Here is a 10,309-nt window from a genome sequence, read left to right on the forward strand (position 1 = left end):
TGAAAACAAACATTTATCAAGACATAGAAGAAATATGAATATAAAAGTTTCCTGTTCTTTTTAATATGGAATCATGAAAGGTAGAAGAAAGTACAGTATGCATTTATGAAAACAATCTACTGTGTTAGTTTTGAGAGGGCAAGAAAAAGACCCCAAAATAGCAGCTGAAGAGAAAAAGGACAAAAGAGTCAAATCATTTTCATACCCAAAATAAAAGGGCCATTTTTTTTTAAAGTAAAAATTGTCACCAGAAAACTCTTTTCCATTTTGAAGTTCCATCAAGTGTTCATTCCATTCCTACCCTGATCACTGACTGTGGAAAAGAGTCTGCCTCTGGCCAAAAAAAAAAAAAAAATCTTTATTGCAAGAAAAGTATGTCTAAGAATACTCAGGAACAGATATTAAACAGTGTGTAAATTTCCATTTTTAGAACCCCATTAACAATGGATTCTCAGCTAGATGCTTTATAGGATAATTGCTACCTCATGACAAGTACTGTGCTAACAAGTATTTCATATTGTACCAGATAAAAGTAGGTGGGTTGGTCCACCTTTACAGGTGAGTAGTTTAGAAAAGTTGAGGCTTAAAAAAGCATTATATATATAGTTTTTCCAACTCAAGAACTTGAAAAGCACTTGTCCAATTATAATTTAAACACTAACAGGACATTGTATCAGGACAATGATACAGCGTTAACATTTATCTTATGACTGAAATAGTCTTAGTGGAAATACAAGTGCACATTTTTCTTTTAGCAAGCTATGTGTTGATACAGAAGGAAAAAAAAGGCACCCTAAAAAATCCAGTTTATAGAGTACATTAACTGTGTATGTTTCCTTCATTTCCTGTGTTGATATTTCCTTTATTTATTTACCCTTACATAGAAGATTTAAAAAATCTATTTCGCCAGATGAATTTCTTTTTTTAAAATGTCTACGACTACAATAAGATATACAAGTCATGTTTTTACAGAAATAAACTCAAGCACACCCATAGCACATGAAAAGTACATAAACATTTTTACAACAGTTTTTCTCTTGAAATAATTATAGGTTCACAGGAGTCCCAGAAATAGTAGAGAGGTCCCACTTACCCTTTAACCAGTTTCCCCCAATGGTGACATCTCACATACAGTATCAAAACCAGGACACTGACATTGGTGCAAGTGTATGTATAGTTCTATGCCATTTTATCACATGTGCAGATTTGTGTAACCACCACTGCAAGTGAATAAGATACAAAACTAGTTCATCAACACAAAGCTCTTCCTCTCTATCCTTTTTAATTGTCACCCCCATTCCTTCCTCTCTACCATTCCTAAGTCCGAGCAACCACCACTCTTCTTCATCTCTAACTTGGTCATTTTGAGAAGGTCATATAAGTAGAATCATATAGTATGTGACTTTTTGGATTCAGCAGTCTAACACTCTTTTTGAGATCCACCCAAGTTGTTGCAAGTTATCAATAGTATGTTCCTTTTGATCACTGAGTAGCATTCCATGGGATAGAGAGGTACACCACTATTTGCTTTGTCAATCACCTATCGAAGGACATTTGGTTGTTTCCAGTTTGAGGCTGTTTCAAATAAAGCTGCTATAAACACCTGTGTATATAGACTTTTAGTGAACAGAGTTTTCATTTCTCTGGGGCAAAAGTCCTGAAGTATGATTGCTGGGTAGCACGACAAGTGTATGTTTATTTATTTTTTTCATGTTTATTTTGAGAGAGCACATGCATGTGCATGCAAGCGGGACACGGGCAGAGAGAGAAGGAGAGAGAGAATCCCAAGCAGGCTCCAGGATGTCAGCACAGAGCCCAATGTGGGGCTTGATCCCCGGAACTATGAGATCAATGACCTGAGCTGAAATCAAGAGTGGGATGCTGAACTGAGCCACCCAGGTGCCCCTGTATGTTTAGTTTCAAAAGAAACTTTAACATCATGCCTATTGAAATCCTTTTGAGGTTTTTTTTTTTTTTTATAGCCATTGACAAGATTTTTGTAACATTTCTTTGGAAAGGCAAAGGAACGAGAATAGCTAAAACTACTTTTTTAAAAAAGAATACAGTGGGATGAATTTGTCTAACCAATTTCGAGATTTACCTAACAGCTACAATAGTCAACATTGTGTGGCAGAAAACACACACACACACACACACACACACACACACACACACACACCAATGAAACAGGACAGAAACCCAGAAATAAATCCACATAAATAACTCCAACTGATTTTTCACAAAGATGAAGAAGCTTGACAAAGGGGAAAGGACAGTCTTTTCAGCAAATGGTGATTGGATATCATCTACAAAATATGAATCTTGATCCAAACCTCATGCATTATATAAACAGTAATTCAGGGGTGCCTGGGTGGCTCAGTTGGCTGAGGTCCAATGCTCGATTTTGGCTCAGGTCATGATCTCATGGTTTCATGGGTCTGACCCCCGCGTTGGGCTCTGCACGTGACTGCAAGCTGGCTATGCAGAGCCTGCTTGGGATTCTCTAGACTCTCTGTCCCTGCTGTCCCTCTCAAAATAAGTAAGCTTAAAAAAAAAAAAATAATTTAAAATAAATCACAGACTTAAATGTAAAACTATAAAATTTTTAGAAAAAAACCAGAGGGGAAAACCTTTAGTACCTAAACCTTGGGAAGAATTTTTGGACAGGACACCAAAAACATGTCCCATAAAGGAAAAAAAGGCAATAAATTGGCCTTTATCAAATTAAGAAATTTTGTTATATAAAAGAGTTCACTGAGAATGCAAAGATACAAAATGGGGAAAAAACTGAAAATGACATATCTGACAGGAACCTAGATCCAGAATAAAGAATTCTAAAAACACAAATAAAAAAATCTAATTAGAGAGGTGCCTGGGTGGCTCAGTCAGTTAAGCGTCTGACTCTTGGTTTCGGCTCAGGTCATGATCTCAGAGTTTCCTGAGTTGGAGCCCCGCTTAGGCTGTGCACTGACACCCTGGAGCCTGCTTGAGATTCTCTCCCCCTCTCTTTGCCCCTCCCCCACTTGCACATGTGCACTCAAGCACTCTCTCTCAAAATAAACTTTAAAAAATCTAATTGGAAAATGGGCAAAAGAAATGAAGAGAAATTTCACAGAAAAGGATATACCAAAGGTAAATAAGAACAAGAAAAGATGTTCAACATCACCAGTCATTAAGAAAATGCAAATTTAGACCCACGAGATATTACTGCACATTATTAAAACGTAAAATAAAAAATAATGGCAACATCAAAGGCGGGTGAGGATACAGAGAAGCTTCACCTCTTATACACTGCCAGTGGGAATGTAAAATTTAGAATTAGCTTAAAAAAAATATCCAGAGTAAGTTAACTCTAAATTTTCAAGTTTTTGCAGAGACTGTAAATTTTAAAATGAGAATCTGTAAATTTTATAATGAGAATTTTGCTTATTGTATTTTGAATTAACAACTGTATCCATTCTTTCCAGTGTTGTACAGGAAATATATATTAGTTAAACATATTATAGGCAAGAGATTTCATGCCTGTCAAAAAAGTTTGAAAGGGTGGAGGGTGGTTGTGCAAGAGTAATTCAGTCAGGTTTGCCTCCTTTCCATTTTTCTATTACTTAATGGCAAAGGGTCCTGAAATTTTCAATCGCTGAACCAGATGTGTCCAGAGGATCATTATTAATTCACACTAGGAAAACTGTTTCAAAAGAAAACAATAAACAAAAAACAAAAACAGGCTTCATCAACTTCCCAATGTTGTGAACTCTCTTAAATGTGACTAAGGAATGTGAAAAGTAGGAAGAATTCAGATTAAACACTCTACTACAGAATTAAACACTAACTCCTCAAGTGTATCTTATATCCTGCTCAGCAGTATTTTATATTTCCAAATATGCTTCCCATAATCAAAGAGAGCCTATGTTGCAAAGCAATGCTTTTACTTTAAGCCTTAATGTTTGTTAGCCTGAAAATTAAGCTGCCTCTACAGCGCTATAAATAAAGTCTACAGGATTTTGTAGAAATCCAATATGGCAATGTGTTCTTAGAAATACAGTTGCTGTCATACACAAGAAGTCCCAATTTTCACTATAGAAGATAGCTGTATTCCAAACAAATATCTCCTTAATATTTAGATTTTAGAATACCGCCTGCTTCATAACAACTACTAAATACGTGCTTAATGAATAAGGAAATGAGATACAGCAAGTGATCTCACAATTGACATATGTAAAAAATTCTGGAAATTTTAGAAATTAAAACTACTGGCACTTTTCAACAGGTGTCAGTAACTCATGGCCAGGACTTAAGCTGCTAGTCAGAGTACCATGCCTAAAATATCCCAGTTATGTGGAGGCAAAGATTCCTAAATAGATGCTTTCTTGGCATGGGATGGGGTAACTAAAGCAAAGTGGTGCGAAAGTTATTCTGGGAAACAATTAGCAAGAGGAAATCACCCTAATAACTATAGGACGTCTGCAGCACAGTGGTAGATCAACAACTGGCTTATATCTAAATAAAGTACAATCTTTTGAACAATCTTTTTTCTTAGTATTACCATACTTTAATTTAAAAAAAAGTTGATTAATCTCTGTAAATGTTGCAAATTCTAAGTCTGTTAATCCTTTGTAAAAGATCTTAGCATAAAGCCTGTATTTGGTCTGAGAGGACAGCTTACGCAATGTCAGGATTTCTCATTTTTTTCTAAAGCAGCAAACTTTTTTCAATATAGCCTAAAAAGTAATTTAAGTCTAAAGTGAAATGACAAATCAGTATTTTTGAACATATTTACAAGTGGAAAAAATGACAATTTATGATCTTACAAAAAAAGGCAAATTACAGCCTTGTTTCTACAATGTAGAAGCAATGTTTCTACCATGATATTAGTCATTATGATATTTCACTCATCTGTTAGAAAGCAGGGCAGGACAATGGTTGTATAAATTGGGATAACCTCTTTTAAGGGCAATTTGCCAACATGTTATGAAAATCTCAAACACTCGAAATAGAAACTGCACTTCCAGTAATAATGCCAATGGCATACCTTGAGATATATAATAACAACAAAAAATGTTAAAAACTGATGTGTCCATCCTTTTAACGACAGTCATATGAGGTAAGCACCAGCCCATTTTACAGATGAGGAAACAGAGAAAATGGACAATGTGCCAAAGGTCATTAGCATTTAATTCAAGTGAAACTTGAATTTCAGAGCTCACACCTCTAACACAACACTGTGTTGCCTTGCCAGCATGTCTTTTAACAGCAAAACATTAGAAATAATTTACCTGGCTGCTAATTAGTGACTTTTAACAAATTAATACAGCCATATAACAGAATTCCATGCAGACTTAAACAATGATATACATATATGTACTCTTTAAAGGAAGGCTCTCTCTGTAAGATATATTTAATGCATTTACATAAATTATCTGTGGTGTACAAATGAAACTGATGACACTGGTTACCTTTGGAAAGCGGGTCTGCTGGGAAAGTGACACCTATCTTTTTGTACTGTTCGACTTTAACTTGGAACACACACAAATATCACCCAAAGTAAAAACTATTATATTGTAAGTCAAGACACAATCCTGCTTTGCCATTAATTAACAAGCTGCTTAGTCTGTGTGGTCCATTTTCACAAATTATAAAAATCTGGAAGGTTGAAATTCAGTGATTTACTAACCTTGGAAAACATCTATACCTAAAACTCAGATAAGAATGTGATGATCTCTGGAGGTTTGGGGGCTGTCTCAGGAACAGAAGTTATTTCCAACCCTGCACACTAGAGCTCCCCACCCTTCGGCTACTAACATTCTTTGAACAACAATTTTACAATCAAAAGGTCCTAGATTCAAATTCAGCTCCCTCCTGAGTTGTTCTGTAACGGTTAAAAGTTATTTAACTGAGTCTTAGCTTTCACATCTATAAAATAAGGATGTTAACCAAAAAGGATTATGAGAATGAAACAGAACAGCAAACTAGCACAATCCTACCGGGATGTAAATAAACAGTAAATTTGAAAAAAATCTCACAGCAGAAAATAAAAAGCATGATCATGCCTAACAATCTGACATCACAACATTTAAACAAAATACACAAAACCTTTATTTCTTAAACATTAGAAATTTCCCTTCTGCACCAAACTATGAAAGATAAATTTTTTTCAGAATATTTGCCTTCCAATAAATAGAAATTCATCAGGAAAGAAATAATTTTAAGAATACTTTAAACCTACCACTCTAAGCGAAAAACAACTGTAGAGTGTACTAATGTGTCGTCTTTATAAACAAAAAAGTTATTAAGGTTACTCTTTACCAATGTAATTCTGACTTGTTTATGAAAAGCACTATGTCCATTAGTTATGCACTGCTGTCACCTCAACAATTTACGAACTGTTAAATAATTTAATCACTGGTTACGGTATATGTCCTCATCAGTGTCTTTCTAAAAATAATTGTAAATTGCCTCCAACATTAAAAACAAAAATAAATTTAAAGATTCTACAACTTAGGAAAGCTTCTCCAGCCCGTCTCTAAAATTCTGGCGATTCACACAGCTCATTGGCATTTGCATTCATTTTTAAAAAGATTTTTTTTCTGGATTTCAGTGATGATTCTAAACAGCATTATGAGAACAAATATTAAACTTCGCTTGCAAAGAAAGCTGACAGACATAAGCCTTTACCAGAAATCATTAAAACACTAGCGCGGTTTTGCACCCTTAAGACAGCGTTACAATCATAGGGTGGGCAGACAAACCCTCCAGCGTTTCCTTCTTTCAAATTTGAAAGAATGCCGCTAGGTCTGGCACCACAAGTAGATAGTGTCACCCCACTCTATTACAGCAGATCAGTCGCAAAGACTTTCTCAGAAAGGAGAAAGACACCAAGCATTTGTCAGAAACCACCTTCCCAAAGCGTCTCTATATCAATTAACAAAACACTATCCCTAATCATTAGAAAAGTAGGGTGGGGAGGACCAATTATGCTAATTTCCTAAGAATCAGAAGCAACTTCCCTTGGTCTCGTTTTCTATTGGTCTGTCCAGTGTGTAATATTCCCAACGTAAAATATTTCCTTAAAAAAAGGGGAGGGGGAGCAGCAGCAATCCCTGGCGAGGGGCCCGTCGCCGTGCTATGGGTCCACAGCGCCCGCGAGGGCAGTGCCCGCACGTCTCCGACCCCCCGCACCCAAGCTCGGCAGACGGTTGTTGCCCCACCGAGCTGCCACCGCGGGCGCCGACCCGCCACCGCCGCCCGCCCCGCGTCCCGCGTCTTCCTAGACAGCCATTTTTGCCCGAGTAGGCGGCCCAGTCCCAGAGCGGGCTCGTTCAAACCTCCTCCTTTCCCTCCAGGACCCAAGGTTTCCTCTGCCTCCTCGGGGAGATGTGGCTCTCGAGGGACTGGAGGAGTAACGGCTTTTTCGGTCTTGGAACGGACCAGAACCATTTGTTACCAGACAAGCGATAATGCGGGCCCAGGTTGCGCGGGTCCTGGCCGAGGGCGGGCCCGGGGAAAGCGGCCTGGGCAGGCGGCGCTGCCGTTCCAGGGCTCGGAGGGTGGCAGCACGGCCACCGTCCCGGGATACGGCGAGTGCTTTCCTCCCTCGCTCCCCCCCCACCCCCCCTCCCCGAGCCCGGCTCCTAGACGGCAGGACGGCAGGACAGCAGGGAAGGGGTAGGGGGAGGGAGCCGGAGGATAAGAGGGGCCGGCCGAGTATCTTACCTTGTACTCCGCCGGGAGCTGGGCGGGCTGGGTGGCCTGGGGAGGGGAAAAGGGTCGGGGGAGGGGGCGGGGAAAGGGGGGGGGAGCCCCTGTGAGGTGTAGCTTCGGAGCAGCTCCCGCCGCCGCCACAGCCACCGCCTCCTTTCCGATTCACTCAAACAAACAAGATGGCTGCCGTTACGCCGCGGCTCTTCCTGCCGCCCAAATCCTCGGTTCAAATCGGCAGGATGTTTACGGTCAAAATGGTACATATGCGCCTGCGCAGCCAGCCTAGGACCCAGAAGGAGCGGACGCAGGCGCAGTGACCATTTCCTCCTCTTTGGACCCCGCCCTCTGGTTGTGCAGCTCCGAACTAAGCAGGCGCTAAGGTGATTTTCTGGCCAGAGCGTCTTCAAGGGTTGAGAACCTGGCAGATAGCGCACGCGCAGTGCTTGCCAGTGAAGTGAATCCCTGGCTTTTACCTTTATTCTTGCACTTGTTTTAGAGGGAAGAGCTATCGTTTGCCACGACACAAAAACTCATTTTAATGGCTCTGTAGCGACGAAAGTAACATAAAACCCTTAAACAAGCTCCATAAAATCTAAGGGTTCAGTCAACCTAGATTTATAGATAGTTGGGGTACAGCAGAGATAGAACCTGCCTCCATGAAGCTTTCAGTATAGCTAGGGAGGGATTTTTAAATTTTTAGACATGCCTGTGGCACAAAAAATGTCAAATATACAAGGAGACCCAAAAGTAGGGCAGTTGGGAGTGGAAGAGAGGTCTTTCTTGAGGAATTTTGCAGCTGGGATGTTGAGGTTGAGTCCCAGGAAGAGAGAACAGCATGTACAAAAGTCCTGTGGCGGTAGAGAACAAACTAAGGACAGAAGAAAAAAAAAAAGAAAGTCATGTATATGGACACTGATGGAGGATTCTGCATTTTAGAAAGACCATCCAGGCATATTGGAGAGGACTAGAGTAAATGACCAAGTGTAATTTGTGTTCGTTTGTGTGTGTGTGTTTTGTTTTGTTTTTAAGGAAATAAAACCAATAGGAAATGGTAGCTGATTCCTTATGGAGTTGTGGTAGAGGGAGTTGCAAAGATGATTCCTCTGGTTTGGAACTTACTTATAAGGATTATATGGTCTAGACTGGGTAGCCATACACTGACATAGAGCAGATGGAAGAAGGTTATATAAAGGTTAGTTTTGTTCTGTTTTTGTTTGTTGTCCATTTCACCAAGTTTCTATTCTCTCATTGGCTTCTTTAACTGGTCTCTCCACTTCCACTCTCGTTCTTCTTCAATTAATCAATTCCTTGCAATGCAGCCAAAAGAACCTTTGCAAAACACATGTGTGAACAGTCCCCTCCCCTTTAAAAACTCTTCCATAGCTTTTAGGCTATTAGCCAGAATACTTGATGTAGCCTGTCTCCTGCTCCAGCTTCCTCGCTGCACCACCCCTGCACCCCTGCACTGTGCTCCAGTCACTCCACTTTTTTTTTTTAAATTTTTTTTAATGTTTATTTATTTTTTTTGAGACAGAGAGAGACAGAGCATGAACGGGGGAGGGGCAGAAAGAGAGGGAGACACAGAATCGGAAACAGGCTCCAGGCTCTGAGCCATCAGCCCAGAGCCTGACGCGGGGCTCGAACTCACAGACAGCGAGATCATGACCTGAGCTGAAGTCGGCCGCTTAACCGACTGAGCCACCCAGGTGCCCCGTCACTCCACTTTTAAAATCATCAAATGCACTATGAGTACTCCTGAGAGGCCTGAGAAAATTGAAACTTAAAAGCTTAAGTTATGGGAAACTGAAACCTAACCAAGCTTAACCAGCTTGTTCCGCTTCTGTACAATTGCTTGGCATGCCCATGTATTCCTGATCAATCATTATTGCCTGGCACATCCGTATATTCTTGATCAACCATTGTTACTTGGCACATCCGTGTACTCCTGATCAATCATTGTTGCTTGGCACATCCGTGTATTCCTGATCAATCATTGTCATACCCGTACCCCCGGTTGTGGTCTGACCTAAAGGCAGGAACCAATCGAATACTGTTAAGTGTCCAACTTTAAACACCAACCAATCGCAGCTCTGTAACTGTGGGAAATTCCTGATTTCCCCATGACTTGTTTGTACCTGTCTATAAAAGGGGTGTAAAAACCTCTCTCAGGACCTCTCGTCGTCACCGGCAACGAGTGCGCGGAGGTCCAGGTTCGAACCTGCAATAAATGACCCTTGCTGCTTAGCTTTGACTCTGGACTCTGGTGGTTCGTTTTTGGGGGTCCCTTAGACTCTGGGCGTTTCACTCCTGCCTCAAGAATTTTGCACTGGCTGTTCCTTGTGCTTAGAATAGTCTTGTATTTCCACCCCCCACCCCCAGTCTTTTTTTTTTTTTTAAATGTTTATTTAATTAAACAGTGCTGTCAGCACAGAGCCAGACATGGGGCTCGAACTCACAAACCATGAGACCATGCCCTTAGTCTAATTCTTAATCTTCCACAATCTTAGTTCCACAGTTATTTCCTCAAGAGAATCTACCCTGATCTTCTGTATTACTTAGGGTAATGTTATTACTGTAAAATAAATCCCCTCCCTGCCCAAAATTTGAGGGC

The 10,309-nt window shown here is 40.2% G+C and overlaps 1 protein-coding gene across 2 annotated transcripts in view; it reads right to left on the reverse strand.

Moving 5' to 3' along the window:
- The window catches only part of RAD21 (RAD21 cohesin complex component), a 30,083-nt gene extending 22,158 nt beyond the window's left edge, over positions 1 to 7,925 (reverse strand). The window contains exons 1-2 of one of the 2 annotated variants that reach the window (XM_047842422.1): positions 7,711 to 7,925; positions 1,094 to 1,220 (exon numbers count right to left, since the gene is read on the reverse strand). The gene's annotated coding sequence lies outside the window, so the exon portion shown is untranslated. The remainder of the gene's footprint in view (positions 1 to 1,093; positions 1,221 to 7,710) is intronic. The other variant, XM_047842421.1, reaches the window with a different exon arrangement.
- Positions 7,926 to 10,309: the final 2,384 nt, after the last annotated feature.

The sequence above is a fragment of the Prionailurus viverrinus genome, chromosome F2 (assembly GCF_022837055.1).
Source record: "Prionailurus viverrinus isolate Anna chromosome F2, UM_Priviv_1.0, whole genome shotgun sequence".
NCBI classification, from domain to species: Eukaryota; Metazoa; Chordata; class Mammalia; order Carnivora; family Felidae; genus Prionailurus; species Prionailurus viverrinus.